Source organism: Ictalurus punctatus, chromosome 23 (genome assembly GCF_001660625.3).
Source record: "Ictalurus punctatus breed USDA103 chromosome 23, Coco_2.0, whole genome shotgun sequence".
Lineage (NCBI taxonomy): Eukaryota > Metazoa > Chordata > Actinopteri > Siluriformes > Ictaluridae > Ictalurus > Ictalurus punctatus.
Window position 1 is genome coordinate 1,786,915 of NC_030438.2, and position 18,232 is coordinate 1,805,146.

The following is an 18,232-nucleotide window of genomic DNA, read 5'->3' on the forward strand; positions in this document are numbered from 1 at the left end:
TGAGAGTTTGCACTGGGGTGTTGTCTCCTCCTAGAGCAGGGGACTGCATCTGCACTTGGGTTCCAGGATAGATGGAGCTGTGGACTTAAATGGTTTACATTTTACACGTTTTCCAAAATTCATAAAAATGTTCTCTCTATACTTACATGTACATTCAAATGGTATTTTTTTCTTTTCTGCTCTGCTCAAGTTCAATGTTCAGCTGATCTACTGTAGACATGAAATGCACACACAGTGTTCTGTTTTACCAGTGTTATTTCAGAAAGATGTGATTCATTTTTGTGAAAGCATAAATAAAAAGAAATAAAACAATACAAAATGTGTTTTCTGTATCTGTTATTTTTTATTTATTTTCCATAGCTGGTTCCCTAGTGGACTTGTGGCTATCATGCGGTGCTCTCATCACTGCAGTCTGGGTTTGATTCCCAGTCAGGGAACCATCCCCAGCCACTGGAGGGTTGCATGAGCCAGTGCACTCTCAGTGCTGTTCCCAAGCTCGGAAAATAGGGGGGGGGTTGCGTCAGGAAGGGCATCCGGCATGTAATTTGTGCCAAAATCAACATGCGGATGGAAAGAGGGAATTTGTTTAATCGTTGCCAAAACTACTTTGAATATAACAAGATAGAGATTAAAATTGTGAGTAACAGTTGGACACAATAAGGGAACACAATGTATTTGAGATGGCATTTGTTTTCAAAATAATAACCCACATTACACTGAGGACAAATGACAACAAAATCTCTATTATATAAACGGGATTACAAAAATCAACTTTAATACTGTATATATTGATCAGTGTAGGCAATCCCATGATTTTGTTCACTCTATCAGTGTTCTATAAAGGTTTAGACAAATGTAGCAGACCATATTATCTCTCCAACAGAGGAGGATGTTCAGAAGTGTATGTGATTTGTTTTATTTTACTTAAATCATGTTTGTGTTTGTAGATTGTCAGAATCAAAATGAATTAAATAAATATAATACAGACTTATTTATGAAGCTGACTTATAGCTTTAGATAGTCAACTGGCCATCATTCAGTGTACAATACTTCTTGTACTAATGCACTTCTACAGGTTTTAAAAAAAAATTCTGCAAATAGATTGTTACTTGCTTGCAAGAGGTTGCTGTTAAGACAGATCCAAAAACGAAAGGCAATATCAAAATCCAAAAATAGGCGTGGCTCAGGCGATCAACAAAAGGAATAAACTAGGCAAAACCAGAATTACAAAACACAAGTACAAAAACAGGATAAAAAAAACAACATGAAACATTTACAAGGAACAAACGGATTGGTACGGGTCAGGCGGTAAACACTAAAGCTCATTACTTCGCACTGGACAAAGACACAAATCCCTGACTTGGGCTAAGGGTGAGGGGTAGTACTGGGGACAAGAACCTATTTAAATGCAATGTATCAGGATTGGGAAGTAATTGTTTGTTAATGTAAATGTTTTCATGTCATTTTTGTGAAAAACATAGCATGTGTCTACTTCTTGAAGCTGTCTTACTTTCTTTGTCCATAAACAATTTCCAAATTAGCAACAGTATCAGAAAACTAGTTACTAATTGTGGATTAATCCTGACATAAATTAGCAATAGTACTTTAACTTTGAAAGATGAGGTTATAAAGTTGCTTTCAGGATGATACACATCAGCCATTTCAGGAATCAGCCATTTCAGATACTAGTCGATATATAAGATTGGAGTTTAAAAGGTTAAGTTCAAAGTTTAATAGCACAAGGACAGTTTCTTTCAAATCACAGCGATCTTATGTAGCTTGTCACATTAAAAGTGTGTCCATTACAAAAAAAAATTAAAAATCATATCAGCTCTATGTCCTGATTCCAGTGGCGCCAGTGCAGACTAAATTGAATTACTACAGGGATGGTGTGTCACATACACACTGATAATCAGATCCTGGCTTTGTTTCCCAGACTTCTGAGAAACACAAGCTATTTCACCTCTCATAACCATCCCCAGTGATTTTCAGTGAATCCTCTGGTTTCCAGTCATTAGTTTAACTGAATTTCACAGAACATGATACCATGCTGATGCATTGCTGAGTGTTCAAAAACTCTCTCCCAACACACTGCTGGACACATTTGCTAAAATATAGTGCATCAATGCCTGTTCCAGCACTAAAAATGCAGCATAGGAATGTCTGGACTTTAACCTTACACACATATACACATACATTTAAGGGGGTAATTTGAACTGTTATGTTTCCATTTTTCTGGAACAGTAGGTAGCATTGGCGGCTTACAGCTCAAGGGTCCTGAGCTCAGGTTACTGCCTGTACGGAGTTTTGCATGCCTATGCTTGTGTGGGTTTCCTCCAGGTTCTCCAGTTTCCTTCCACTCTCCAAAAACGTGCTGGTAGGTAAATTGGCTATAATAAAATCACCCCTAGGTGAGAATAAGTAGTGCCCTATGATGGACTGGCATCCTACCTGGGGTGAACACTTCTGCCTTGCACCAAGTGCAGCTGGGATAGGTTCCAAATCCACATTACCCTGAACAAGACAGAGCAGTTACTAAAGATAATAATAATCAAAGAGTTTTTTTTTTTTTTTTTACGATAACAATAAACCTTCACCTTATTGACCTGATTATAGTAGCTATGACTATTCTTGACTAACACTGCTTTTACAGGAACTATTTGCACCTTGTCAGTTAAATTGTCAGAATAAAGTGCAACTGAAACTTGAGTACGTATTACTTTAATATGAGTTTTGTGATGTGTGGAACATACTCTGAGATAATATGCCCACTACATGGTTTGAGTCTAATATCTATGTCTGCCCTCATCCTCCTTGACCTCTTTGCTGCCTCTGTCATTGTGAATCACCAGATCATCATTTCCACTCTTGCTGTTTTTGTGGATTAGAGGCTCTGCTCTGACCTTGTTCTCATCATACTTACAGGATCGATACAACCACGTGCCCATATTGGCCACAGTTCACTGCCGAAAGCACCTACAATGGGCATGTGAGCATCAGAACTGGACCATGGAGCAATGGAAAAAGGTGGCCTAGTCTGATGAAACACATTTTCTTTTACATTATGTGGATGACCAGGTGTGTGTGCATTACCTACCTGAAGAAGCGACGGCACCAGGATGCACTATGTAAAGAAAGCAAGCTGGCAATGGTAGTGTGATGCTCTGGGTGAAACCTTGGGTCCTGGCATCTGTGGGATGTGCTGGACAAACAAGTCTGATCCATGGAGGCCCCACCTCGCACCTTACAGGACTTAAAGTATTTACTGCTAAAGTCTTGGTGCCAGATACCCCAGCACACATTCAGAGGTCTTGTGGAGTCCATGCTTCGATGGTTCAGAGCTGTTTTGGTGGCACAAGGGGGATCTACACAATATTAGGCAGGTGGGTTTAATGTTATGGCTGATTGGTGTATATCAAATCAGTTTATTTTCCCATTAGTTCCCATTATGCGTCAAATATTTCATGGTGAACATTGTAGTGATTACAACAGTAATGCATACATTCAGGAAATAGCAGTTATCAAACATAACTTGCATATGCTGTATGTGGCCTCAGTGGCAGGAGGTGAGACATGGGGACACACACTCTTCCCCCAGGATGATACTTCTTTGATCTCTCTGTGCACAACCAACGAAGTAAGCTCCTGGATATAAATGGGAAAGGGATACAAGTTCTGTGTTCTTGTTTTGGGACATGCCATTTTCCTGTCTAGTGGTGAGATTTACATTTAACTCCTGTACTCATGTGTAGCTTCTAGCGAGACACCTCTTGTCTTATTCACCAGCAGTTGCGAGATTCCATCTGCATTATTTCTAACATGGGCTTGTTTCCCCATCATTTCTGTAAATGGACAGTATGTTTTAATATATTAATTTAAGTGATTTATTAGGTACCCAGTCTTCCTTCTTTAGGAAATGGAAAGTTAAATCAATATCCAGGTATAGTTGAGTATTTATTGATAGACATGTTTTAACTAAACCTCAGACAAGCAATTAGTTTCTCCTTGCATATTCAATAGTAGAAGAATAACTGTGTCATATGATAAATGCTTAAAAAAAATATGAAGCCATGTTAATGTGAACAAGAGATTTATAAAGGTGTGCTAGTGATCTAACGATGAGTATGCTTTTCCAATATTTTTACTATAGGTCATGTTTTAGAATAATTTATAAACCCTATAAATTGGAGTCCGATTATTTTATTAAATAATAAACATGCATTTAACTTTTACTTATTCGTATTTCTGCTGCTCTTCTGCTTTAGGTGGCAGAGGGAGAAATTATGTTTCATAACACAGCAAAATATTTTCACCCTTCAGTCCATTCTTGTTTTCCTTGTAAACTAAATCATAGGTCTCGCGATTTCTCTTACTGCTATGCAAATGACACAACTTTACTTCTCTTTTTTCTAAATCTACCTCCCAAGTCTCTCGGAAGATATCAGATGGCCTTTCAGACATCTCTTCCTGAATGAAGAAGACTTGCCGCATCCACTCTATTCCACTCTACTCCCACTATTCCTTTCTAAAATGTCTACAGACCCTCCTCTTAAAAGCACTAGGATAACATGTTAACTTTTTCTTTACTTTCTTCACTTTTTTTTTCTTTACTTGTATTATTATTTATGCTATAAGGTTAAAACTGTCATTCTGTTACCATTTAGACCACTGTAGCATGTGTACAAACTAGAATTTTCTCTTGTATTTCAGGTTATGAATCCTTGCAGATGCAGATGTTTGCACATTTTGGAAGTCACTTTACACAAGAGCATCTTATTAATGACTTAATGTAACTGTACATATTGTATAGGGACAAGTTAACCTAATCTGTCAAGACAGAAGGGTCAAAAAGCCTGAGTCCAGTACTGAGAACAGTTTTAAATAATAATTATTATTAATATTTTTTTTAAAAAGGTTCTGGATCCACTGCAACCCAAAAACAGTAGAAAGCAGATCCTGAAAGTGATTGTGAGAGAAAGAACTACCAGTCAAAAGTTTGAACACCTCCTCGTAGAATTTATTTCTCTACTATTTGTACTATTTGAAGAAAAATAGTATTAATGTATTAAAATACATTCAACATTAACATGAAATGACACATACTGGATTATTCAGTGACCAAGAAAAGTGTTAAATAAATCAAAACTATTTTCAATTTTAATAGTATTCCTTATGAATCTTTGAGGTTTCACCCAAATAAACTGATCATAGATTATGATATACTTATTGAAAACTGCTTTAATTTTAAGTAACAAAACAAAACAAACAACAACAACAACAAAAAAACCCTACCAGTCAAAAGCTTTGACACACTAGACTGAATGTTTTTACTGTCTTAATCACATTTTGATAGGCTTTTTTTTTGTTGTTGTACACAAATGTAAATGTTTTTCCCATGTATATATTCATTACTGAATTTTAAAAAAGGATATTTTTTTATGATTAGTTAAACTCAAAACAAGTAGAACAATAGTTCCCTTTCAAAGGGAACTTCGACGTTGCATTTAGCATAACACTATGGGAACGCCTTGCGCACGTGACCGGTATCTGGGGCTTGTGTAAAATCATGCCTCTATTTATAGGCCTGCCATGATCAGGTGACGTGATAATTAAGCGCGTCGCGTGATATATATATATATATGGCACCTGTGAACCACGCCATCAGCCTTATTATCTTCAGCGAGACTGCATGGCTGTTGTTTGTGTGACAAAAACGCTTCATTTCTACTCGATATTTTCTCAAAATCTCTAAACGTTTCTATCTCTTTTTTAGATTAAAGGATAAGAAAAGAGAGGGAAGTAATGAGCGAGAAAGAATTCAGGAAGTGTGTTGCGGCTTGCTCCCGTTTCATCACGGGGAAAAGTGCACACTTTCTGGGTGAAGTGTTTAGGAGTGTAGCATGCGATGGCGGCCTCTAGAGGCTGCGCATGGTAACGCCTACATTAAGTAGCTCGACTCGCGCTCTTCCCGGAAGCCGAAGCGAGTCGGGTTTCAGAGCCTCGCGGATCTGGGCCGGCCGCTGCTGAGGCAGCTAGCCGTCTCAGGTTCGGGGGATCGCTTATGGATCCGGAAGAGGAGCCGGAGACGAGCGCTGCTCTATCTCTTGCTCTGTGTTCCGGGTTCGGCTCTCCACTGGATTTTGGAGCTCGCGTCTTCCTTCCGCTATGGAAAGCCAAAAGGGGAAGAAAAATAAACACACACAGAAATAATAGTAATAATCCCTCTCTGACCCCGAGGAGCCAGAAGGATGTGCTAAAAACTGAGAGCAGCATATAAAGAGCTGCTTGAAGTGATTACTAAGGCTAGATGAGCCTTTTTCTCCCCAGTGAAAGTAAATCCCTCACACTGCAGAAACTCCCGTCTTCCAGAAGCACATAACAAAACATCAGGCTTCTGGGGGAAAACCATGCATAAGCCGTATTTATAACCACAGGATGTTGGATTAATCAGCCATCATGGGGAATGAACGACATGGCTATTTAGCTAGGCTGAAGGTGGAGGAGACGCTTGCGAGCTACCTCTCTCCGTCGACGGCAGGTAATTAGGGGGGCCGGCTTTGCATCCAAACCACCGCATAAAGCCGCCATGGCATTGGTGTGCAAGGCCTATGCAGGAGTAGTCTTGCTTGTGGGTCACTGCAGACAATGACAGTGTTGCAGGCCTACCAATCCTAGGCCGGATTATATTCCTAAAGTGCCTACATCGGCTGTCCACCCTGTGGTGTTGCAGGCTTTCTGCCCTCCTCCGTTCCTCACACCGGAACAAGAGAGAATGCACCTGCTGTGTCCAGTAAGGACTCTCTGTACTTACGTCTACCGCTCCGGCCAGTGGTGTAAGTCGGAGCAGGTGCTGGTCTGCTTTGGCGGCGACAGTAGAGGTGATGCTGTGTCAAAGCAGCGCATCTCGAATTGGATAGTGGAAGCAATCTCTATCACTTATGAGGCGCTCGGTCTCGCCACGCCTCTGGGCATAAGGGCTCATTCCACTAGGGCGGTCGCCTCCTCGAAGGCTTTGTCCAAAGTGGTGTCCTTGCAGGATGTGTGTGCTGCTGCAGGGTGGTCTACGCCACACACATTCATTTGTTATTACAGCCTGGATATTCATTCCACCCCGGGCTCGAGCGTCTTGCAGTGACCCTCGGGCTTGGGTATTTTTGAACAGGCCGTACCCTTGGTATGACGGAGTGGGTATTCTCGTTCCCATACTGTTATGCTAAATACAACGTGGAGTTCCCTTCTCAGGGAAGAGGGTTACATGCGTAACCCCGACGTTTTATTCATAGAATCCTTCGTTGTTATTATTATGCAATTGAAGAAAACAGTAAAAATGTAAAAAATAACTTTCTATGTGAAGGTGTGTCCAGACTTTTGGCTGGTAGGATATATTCTTTATTTATCTATTTACTTACTTATTTATTTACTTATTTGTTTGCTTCTGATGAGATTGTCGTGTGAGATTCATAGAGTTGCATATCTCTCACAAATGCCAACTTGACACCGTATACTTCATTAAAATTGTTACCTGCTCTTAAGTGTGTTCCTTGCTGTCTCTTAATTCTTATGACTGATATTACTGACTCGATTAGTACAGTCCTTCGAGTTGTGCATTATTATCCTACTGCTTTTAGTCAGTAAGAGCAAAGCACAAGTCTGAAGCATGATGTAAGTGATTACGTAATAAATAAATAAATAAATAAATAAATAAATAAATAAATAAATAAAGTACAAAAAAAGGAGCATTAGAAGACAAGTCAGTGGACTTCTGCCCAGTGCATGGCATGGTCTACTCTACACTGGTGTTACTACTTGTACAACACTAGAGGGCTGTATAGCATTATTAATTCAGAGTCGACTCCGTGTTCTGAGTGAGTTTTGATTTGGTGATTTAAAATTGATCTTCAGGGCTCTGGTTTTGTATTATTTTACATTTGTTTACATTAACACTTTCAGAGTAGAGTAGTAGAGGATTTTTTTTTTCTAAATGCATGCCTGCAACTGTGGCTTTCTTTACAAAGATAAACAAGTGCATCACTTCCCGAGAAAGTTTCTTTAGGTGTGAAGATTCTTACATGGGGAAAAAATAAAACGGAAAAACTGTGCAGCTGTGTACGCTTACCTGTTCACTACTAGAGTTAATGAGTTTTTTTTGCAGGCTCTTTCTGCTTGCATAGTTTCATCTATTATGTACATGGTTTCAGGTGGATGTTTCTGGAGAAACAGATCAGTAATCTTAGACAGTGTCTGTAAACACGTTCTCATTAATGCACCCTCTTAGTTTTTTTTTTTTTTCACCTCCAGTAAAGTACCAACAATAACTCAAGAAGCAAAATTCTTCCATACTGCTTATCCCACAAAGGGTCTTGGGGGAGCCTGGAGCCTATTCTAAGAGAACTCGGGGAACAAGGTGGGGGACACCCTGGACAGGGTACAAACCAAAATGATGGGCATAATTAAAAAACAAAAAACAAAAACATCATAATCACATAATTCAAAATTACAAATTCAAACTCTCAAAAAGGTGGACTTCTGTAGGATATGAAAGTTGAAAAAATTGACTGATCGAAAATGAAAATGAAGTGAGAATGGTTCAATATCCATTCCTCAAGTGTCCACTAGAGGCTTCCATTGGTCAAAAGAGTGTAGACCTGCATGACATTTAAAGCTTTGGGGTGACAGCACTGCTGTCCAGACTACCACTGGACCAGGAAAGGGTGATCAGAAATAAACACCATTTGAAAATTGGCAATTCCTGAAAGTTTTGTTTTTATTGTATCCCAGACATGAGCCTTTAAACAATATCTGGTTAAAACCTAATGTGCTCAGAGATATGTTGCAGTTTCCCACTTTCTTTTTTGTATGTTGATAGAGCTTATCTTGCTATTATATGGTATTTGGAGGAGAAACAGTCTATTTTGTAATCTCCAGTAATGCATTGTTATTCTTGTTAAAAAAATAAGAATAATACATTAAATTAATTTTTTTAAAAAAATCTATGATTACAGGTGCTCCTTATGATGAGCTTTAAATCCCACCTGCTAAGGAATGGACAAATGCAGTAATTCATTAAAACGGTAATAGAAGTTAAACAGATCAAATAAACTGCATAAAAACTGAAGGAAAAAATAGACTATCACTACAATACTGTGAAATGAAATGTGAAACAGTGATAATTATATCAGACTGAACCAGTTTTCCTGTGTAATTGGATTGTTATAAGAATATTAAATTGGTTTTCAAGTGAGACATTACTCTGATATTCAAAGTATTCTAATGTAATTGATGTCATTTTAACAGTGTGTGTGTGTGTGTGTGTGTGTGTGTGTGTGTGTGTGCGCGCCATGCTCATATACCCTACCCTACCCTAAGTCTGTCACAATGCTGCTAAAGGCAGATGTCAGATTTCAGATATATAGACTGTGTATATATAGATTGTTCTACATAGCATTGAATACGGCGCAGCGGTAACAGACAAGTATTAAAAAATCTAAATAATTTTTGTATTTCGCTTTTCGGTGCCTGTTGGCTTCAATGGTACGTTTATCTAACAGTCTAACAGTGTAATGCGGTAATGCAGTTGGGTGTAAACATTGTAGATATAAGCAGCAGACTTGAGTGGAATTGAAGTGGCTGTCCTGTACAAACACTGTCAGCAGTGTGAACATTGTAAACAATGATTTATGGATTTATGGTGTACTGTGGGTAATAATATAGTGCATTTACCAGAGAACATAATTTTCCCACTGGGAATTTGGACAGCACTACAAAATGGCACCCAAATAGTTCACTTTATGGCGAATAGTGAATAAATTCAGAAACTGCACTTGTCTGTGACAGTATCTTGTGCTTAACCAGGTTTTTGTGAATGCTGTCACCTCAGAGAGTGATTTCCCTTTCATGCGTCATATACCTGCTAATACATAATGCCATAATGACCCCATGAAAGTGATGGGGGTCAGCATGGGGTCAGACAGAGGTCAAAGGCTTACATTATGACAAAGGAAGGCCCTGGTGTATAACATTATTTAGTCATATCACCATGTGTCAAAAATGGCACCGTGCTCCACATTTTCTGCAAATATTTAAGTGCAGTTTGTGTATTTGTCACCATCCAGGGTAGATCATTTGGACACTAGCTGAATGCTGTGCATGGTGTAATTTCATGAGGGCTCAGGATCTTCTCACCTATTCTTTCTGGCATGTATACGAAATGACAACCTCCAAAATAGTACACTATGTATTGCATAGGGTGCGGTGCCATTTTTATTGAAAAATAACGGTCATTATTAATCTGAATGGCACATTAGTCTGTAGGCTATACATAATAAAACAAAACTATTAATTACATAATAAATTAAATCAACCAACAGCAGTTTATTTTAGACACACTGTCTGGCTGGATCTCTTAGTTGTAATCAAATTTTAAACCTTTAAATTTATTTATTTATTTTTGGTGGTAACCAGATTCTATAACTGTACTTCTGGCTTGGATGAGTACAAAAGAGGAATATATATATATATATATATATATATATATATATATATATATATATATATATATATATATATATATATATATATATATATATATATATATATATATATATATTTATATTTGGAAAGCATGTAGTTCTCAGAACTCTCAAGAATGTCAAAATTGCACGATGTGAAGGGTTTTCCTAGGACACCACACGAATCACTTCATTATCACATACTACTTCACTATCATTTAATTAGCAATCAAATACAATGCAGTTCCAGCTGATTGAAGCACAACCATTTTGGAAGTGCAGCATCAGGTAACAGGAATATGGATGTAAACATTATTTAAGGGTTGTGATATAGTGAATTATAGAAAGAGAATGCTATTTCTTTTGTTCATGACTCCTTGTGATTTTTTTTTCTTTTTCTTTTTTTTTTTTTTCTAAATGCTGTGATCTGCATCTGCCATTTCAATAAGTGGTGAGATCCTTTCTCACACTTTTCTATGGTTTGCATTAAAACTAGATACGAGGCATTGATCAACTCTACCATCTCCTGGAAAACCATTTTCGTATCTTGACTAGTCACGCTGAACCCATATCTAACCTCCATTATTATTGTTGTTGTTGTTGTTGTTGTTGTTGTTGTTGTTGTTGTTGTTGTTGTTGTTGTTGTTTTTTCATAAATATAATATTTCAACAGTGGTGTGATTGCTTTGCATGTCTTGAGCCTTTCTAGAAGCTCTTACTATGGAAAAGAAAGGTGGTTAAAAAATACCGATTCTTTGTGGTGTTGCTCTGAGAAACTTAATAACAGATTTTCGCTCCCAGGTTTATTAGTAGACAATTTGTAAGTGTAATTCTCAGAAGCTTACATACTGGGTCTGTTCTCCCAATCAAGCTTCATGCAATGAAGAGAAAGGTTTCTGTACTGCATAATTATTTCCTACTTGAAATAAAATAGTATTTGTCGGTGATGTGCCACTAACATTTATTTATTTTATTGGTTTGTTTGTTCGTTTGATTTTATTATTAAATTGTTCCACTGAGCATCCAAATACACAGCATATGAATGACTAGTCCTTTGTATTTTTTGTTTAATACGTTTGCTTTGCTTGAACATTTCATCACAAATGCTTTTATCCTTCCTATACACAACCCCTAGAAGCTTAGAAGCTGGAGGCCTTCAAATATCAGATGTGTTTTGTGGGTGCATAGATGGCGTATGAATTTATTTGGCTCTACATTTATATTCCTATAAATGAACACTGTGCACAATGGTTTGGCTACAGAGACTACAGAAAGCTACAGAAACACTTTTGTCGGCTACATCCAACTGTTCTGGAACATCTCTTGTCACCTTCCAGAGTCTGGGAATTGACTGCTAGCACTCATATGGGGGACCTGAACCACTGCTAAATGTGCCCTCAAGGATAGTCTTTAAGCTGTAAATTATTTCATCTACAGAAACTACAGAATGTTTCCATTTTGAGAATATCCACTTGCAAGCCAGTTGTGTTTTTGTATAAAAGAGAAGAAGTTAGCCTTATTTCATGAGCTTGGTAGGTCAAATCATATGTTGTGAAAAGCACAAACTTTGTGCATGAAGTGGGCTATGCTCTCTTATGCCTCCATCTAACTTCTGCCACAGAGGAGACTGCGGAATCCTGAGTCCTGCCGTGTCTGTGCCATAAGCTGGGACATCCAGTAATAGCCCAAAATGTAATTAATAATCAGCCCCTTCACGGTGCCCTACTGCCAAAACCCATGTACCCCCTCAGCACCATGGTAAATTAATCAATTGGGTACACTCTTTCCCATCAACCAGCCACCCATGGGTATACAAAAAGCCAGGTGCTAGTAGAATTCTATGATCATAGACATACACAAGTTCATTCAGTCATGCTCAGTCTGCATGAAAGCCAGAGTACAGGAACGTTCATACAAGAAATAGGATTTTATTTTGTAGTAAAGAGTGCTTCCGTGTGTACATTTTACGGCATGTGGAATTCAAAGCTATTTTACTGTATTTTATTTTATTCGAAAGCTATTGTTATAAATAAAGGTATTTTCCTTTACCTTTTTTAGAAATATCGAAAGGGAATTCATTAACAGACATGGAAAAGCAATTGAGTCTCAAATCTAATTTTAACTGTATTCCATGTTGAAACCAAAAGTGTATGATATGAATATTAGACGTCATTATCACCTGGAACAAGATTTGTATAGACTTGCCCAAAGGCTTTCTCAACCTAATTATATTACGTCTTCTGAGACATTGTTAAGACGTTCATTTCAAAGATGATCTTAATCCAGTCCTCATGATTACACTACAGCAGAATAACCTGGACAAAAAGACTCGTACCTTGCTCTTACACCTGCAGAGTGTGAACATGGTGCTGTACATACAAATGTATTAGCAGCAGGATGCTAAGCGGTGGTGCTGGAGTGGTTACAGGAGAGTGAGAGACACTGACACAGTGTGAAAGAGAGGCAGAGAAGGATTGATGGATAGATTGCAAGTGTGTGTTCTCATGTTACTAAAACAGTGTGGCACCACTAAGGCAAATAGCTCCAGCATGAGCTAATGGAGAGCTAGCAGAGTCTCGGGAGCTTAATCACGCCTGATTGTGCTCATCCAGACACTTTTAAATGAGGACAGCCTGTCCCTCTTCTTGCATTTGTCAGCCTTGCTTACTTACAATCCCATTTGCAGTAAGAGCTTGGAGTTATGACACAGGGTGCCAGTCTCCATGCTTTAATGAGCCAGGTCTGTCTGCTGGAGCTTTTTTAAACTAGCAGCCTAGAGTGAAGGTAGTCTGCACGTTTTTCTTATTACTACACAGGTGTTACAAAGGATCTGTTTTTTGTTGTTGTTGTTGTTTTTTCCAGATAATTTCTTGAAAATTAAATTATTCAGAATTCCCTTTGTATTCCCAGCAATTAATGGTAATATTTTTACTGACCAAGGCTTCTTTTAATTGGGTAGAAATGCAATGGTGAATTGTACAACACTTGGTAAATCCTTTTTTTTTCTTCTTCTTCTTTCTTTCTTTTTTTTTTTTTTTTATAAATCTTAATTGTTAGCTATGTAAAATCATTTAAAGCATATTTATGTTACAAGATGTACAAAACCCCTTCATGTGATGGGGCCTGTGTCTGAGTATAAATAAAAGATGAAAGTGTAAATAAATAAATAAATAAATAAACTATTTTCTTTTCAGTTTCATCTAGACCTGTAGACCAGTCGTGATATTTCAGTCCCAGAAGAAAATGGCCTAAGCATAATCTGTTCATATTTCTGTGTCCAATTAATAAATGCCACAAAACTATTTTAGCCTCTTGTCTAACTCGATTCTGCTCATGTTAACACAAGTACGGGCTGTATGTGGTTGAGCGGAATGGCTGCATGCTGTAAATGATTTTAAAACCCTCCCCACATATCAGTGTGGTTCTTGGTCTTCAGAAATAAGTAAAGTCCCCACTCCCTAGTGCCATTTGCTGAGATCCTTCATCCTAATGTGAAAGACAGACATACTTTCAAGTGGTCTCAGTAATCAAAACAGTCCACAGAGAGACTAAAGCTTTAGCAAGAAAACCGCTAATGTGGCCTTGGAAAGCAAAACGTCATATGGTTCTAACCTTATCCTCTATTCATGCGGGGAAACCATTAAAGTAAAAAGAAGAAGAATGAATGAGTGATTGCATGTAGTTAGAGAAACATAAACAGGAAAAAGTCATGTTCAGTGTCTCTCTTGTACACCACACGCTTGTGGCATGTGTTAATAACATGGAACTGTTTCGATATTTTCACGTTACTTTACTGTACGGCAGAGAATGATTTTTGAATGAGAGGGTAAGAGATTTGCTGCAGGTGTAATTTGCCATATTAGAAGCTTTAGCAACAGTCCTCTGTAATAAAAAGTTCAGTAATACTGTTGGTTTGAATAGCTTTCCACTGTGCATTGTGGTTACACTGCACTGCCCATCAGACCTCGCCTTTTTCTCAGAATAATTGAAATTTGATTTTTAACAACAGATATTTGGAAATGAAACTGAAACTAGACAGTGGTGTTTGCTTGAAATGGCCCACCTAATTAAGAGTCATTTACCTAGTTTAGTTGGTCTGGAAGGATTTTGATCAAAATCAGGGGAGGGGTTCAGGGGTGATGTTCAACCAGCTCCAGAAGCCTGTGAGACATTCTGTAAGAGGCACAAAAAGGTCCAACAGTCTGCGGCTACTATCATGAATAAAAATATATACATATATTTCTACAAAAATAATATACATAGTTATTCTGAAGTGCTTTACTTAAGGACAGTATTCATAGGACTGCATAAAACCTGCATAAGCTCTTTATCAGAACTGATAATAACCCACACTAGTCTTATTTCAGTGGGCATCTTCTGTTATAAAGATTGTTTTCATCATCTTTAATGTACTGCTGCACACAGACTTGAAGAATGGAATAAATGCTGCTCAAACATGATATCAAGATGATAAGGATTTCTGAGGATGTTTATATTAGTTTTTAATAACTGTCAACATACTGTAAAACAGTTCGTTGAGCTCAAACATTTGGACCCTAAAACACATGTGCGCACACTTATAAAGGTACCACAAGGGGGAAAAAAAAACATCTCATTATTATCCTCACCTTTCATCTTGCTCATCCATTGCCTTTTTTTTTTTTTTTTTTTTTTTTACATCCTGTCCATCTCTGTAGCTGTTTGCCTTTCCTATTTGTATTTCTTTCACATTTATTGCCTGCTCTCATCCCAGGAGGCCTAGCATCTGGAGTCCTTTCTGCTCCTAATCCATTAGAGAGTGGGAGAAATGAGTGACAGAGGTGAACGTGCCTGTCAGCCTAGCTCTCACTAATCTCCCTCACTCCTTTCTGTCTTCTGGTCACACAATTACAAAACACACACACACTTCCCATCAGCCCCCACATGCACTATTACCTGCCCTGTCAGCCTGGTATGTCGTTCTGGAAAAAATTCTGTGCAGAATGCCACCCAGTGGGACTTTGGCACTTTATTCAATTTAAGTCTAATCTTCTATCTGCTACAAAACAATCCGCTTTACTCTACATTTAAACCAGTGCTTGAATACGAAAACGTGATGTGTGCCCATGGCTTCAGTTCTGTTAATAAAGCAAATGCCAATTTCAAAAAAGACTACTGTTACGGTGCTACTACTTTACTGTTTGAAAGTCATACTTTAATATGGCGTCCACTCTGCACTCTATATCTCCCACTCTGCAACGTGCACCAAAAAGTGCCCATTACAGCACTGACTACATGCTGCGAGCAATCAGGTGAGAGGACGTGCTCAGCGTATTTCATTATATTTACTCCAGAGATATTGATTTCCAAGTTGAACGTGTTGATTTGATTAAGGGGAAGCAGGTTTATCGAGATTCAGAGTCACGAGCAACTGAAGGATGAATTGCTGACACTCATAGGAGAATGAAAGCAAAATGTTGCCTGATGGAAAATGTCCATCTCCCAAAATCCATTGACACATTGCAGCTTAAAATGAAAAACATTTCTTTATATGATTACCAGTGTCATTTTTCAAAAGTAAAATGCGTCTTGTGGATTATACACAGCAAACTTTGCTGGTATGAATATATACTATGAATACATGTTAGTGGAGACTGTGTGTGTCTGTGTATGTGTGTTTGTGTGTGTCTGTCTTACACTCTTACATATACGGTCATCACATGTGCTCGGTCAAGCTAACGGCAATGACAATGAGGCACAGTAAATCTGTGAATGCTGAAACATTTATTCTTTTCATATAAAAACTGTAATGAGGATGCAATATCTACTGAGCTATGATATCAAACAGTAGATATCAGTTCAAGGTGTGATAACTGCACAACACAATATCATGATTCAGTACCTCACGGGATCTGCCTTCAGGTTCTCATTTTCAGGAAGGATGATATTAAACGTCGGACAACACTCTAGAAATCTCAAGTCTTGATTGGTTTGATAATACTGGCCTGTTCCTCCTTAAGTACTTTCCTTTCACATGCAGTTGTACTTTAGTGGTACTAAGGGGGTACACCTCAAGTTTGCACATGATACAATACCATTTTGATTCTTAAGGCAATAATTTGATATTTGATAATACTACTGGATCTGTTATGATATGATATAATTTTGATTCATTTGGAAATGAATAAATCATAGGTGTCTAATCTTACCTGGAAAGGGCCTTTGTGAGTGCAGGTTTTCATTACAACCAAGCAGATGCCACAGCCGAGTCTACTGAAAGCCAAGATCAACTGATTAAACAGGTGGAATCAGGTGTGGCTCCTGCTTGTTTGGAATGAACACCAGCACCCACACTGGCCCTTTGTGGATAAGATCAGACACCCCTGGATTAAATATTTGATTATATCTATTAATCTGCTATGATACAACACAATAGCCTCTTTAAAATCTTAGGTTAAAAACAGCCCAACTAGCAACCCAAATAAGGGTTCATATAGCATCTTCCCAACATTGAGTTATTATATAGTTTCTGTACCCAACAATTGGGTTAAAATGACTTTATTGAGATATCTTGTGTATTGTTATTGTTATTATTATTATTATTATTATTATTATTATTATTATTAGTAGTAGTAGTAGTAGTAGTAGTAGTAGTAGTAAGAGTAGTAGTAGTGAAATTATTTATAAAAAATACACTATTTAGTGCTATAACTTGGCTTTCAATCTCGTGAATGATAGAGTGGGAAAAGTTAAATGCTAAAATGCTAACATTAGCCATGGAGACAAGAGGCTCCAATGGTAGCTGCTGTAACAAACCTCAAAGAGTACCTCTGGGTAACATTTTGTCACTCATGGTAAGAGAAATCTAATTATTTTTATTTCATGTCATCGGCACCTCAACTAGTTTCCTATCAAAAAATGGTTTCAACGAAAAAAAAGGGATATAGAGGTATATATAACTTTTATTATATTGATTGAACTGTATATAGTAGAACATGTCCAAATGTGACGGTGTGAACGGTTTTCCCATGCCGAAACACATACGGCAATTTAAAAGATAAGTGATTTGGTAAAGTTCGTGAGTAAGAGAGTAACTGAGACATGTGATGTGTAAATGAATTAAATAAATACAGTGCTAAAATGGAGGAATGACAAATAAAAGTGAACAGGAAAGGTAAAATTTCCTGAAGTTCACCTTGCACTATTGCTAATGGTGCTGACAGATCAGAAGGCGAGCTTTTGGAAAGTGTATGGGTGTTAGGGTTCATGCTGAGTTCAGGGTTAGTTCACTGTCACTGGCTGCAGCTTCTGCCCGGGGGTCTGAATAGAGGCTGTTACCAGTCTTTGTATGAGTTATATAACTTATTCATTGTGACAGGGAATGTCCTGTTCTCCAGACATTAAAAATATTTGACGTGTGCTCAGGCTAAACCACTGACCTCAGTGTGGTTTGTTTTCTTATATGGAAAGAAAAAAAAAATTACAAAATGAATCCTCCATGACATACCTTGTATGATCATGGTCCAGACATGATCCATAACAGTGATACAGTCACTCCTGTGCGTGTGGTCCATACAGTAATCACAATGTGCAGTAGCCTATCTATCACTTACGTAGACATTAAAATGACTTATCTTTTGACACATGAAAACAATAAAACAATAAAATAAGGAAGTTTTCGGTCGAGTGGATCAGGCAGGGTATCTTTCACAAAGTTTTGACCCACCTTTAACTCTGGGTCCTCT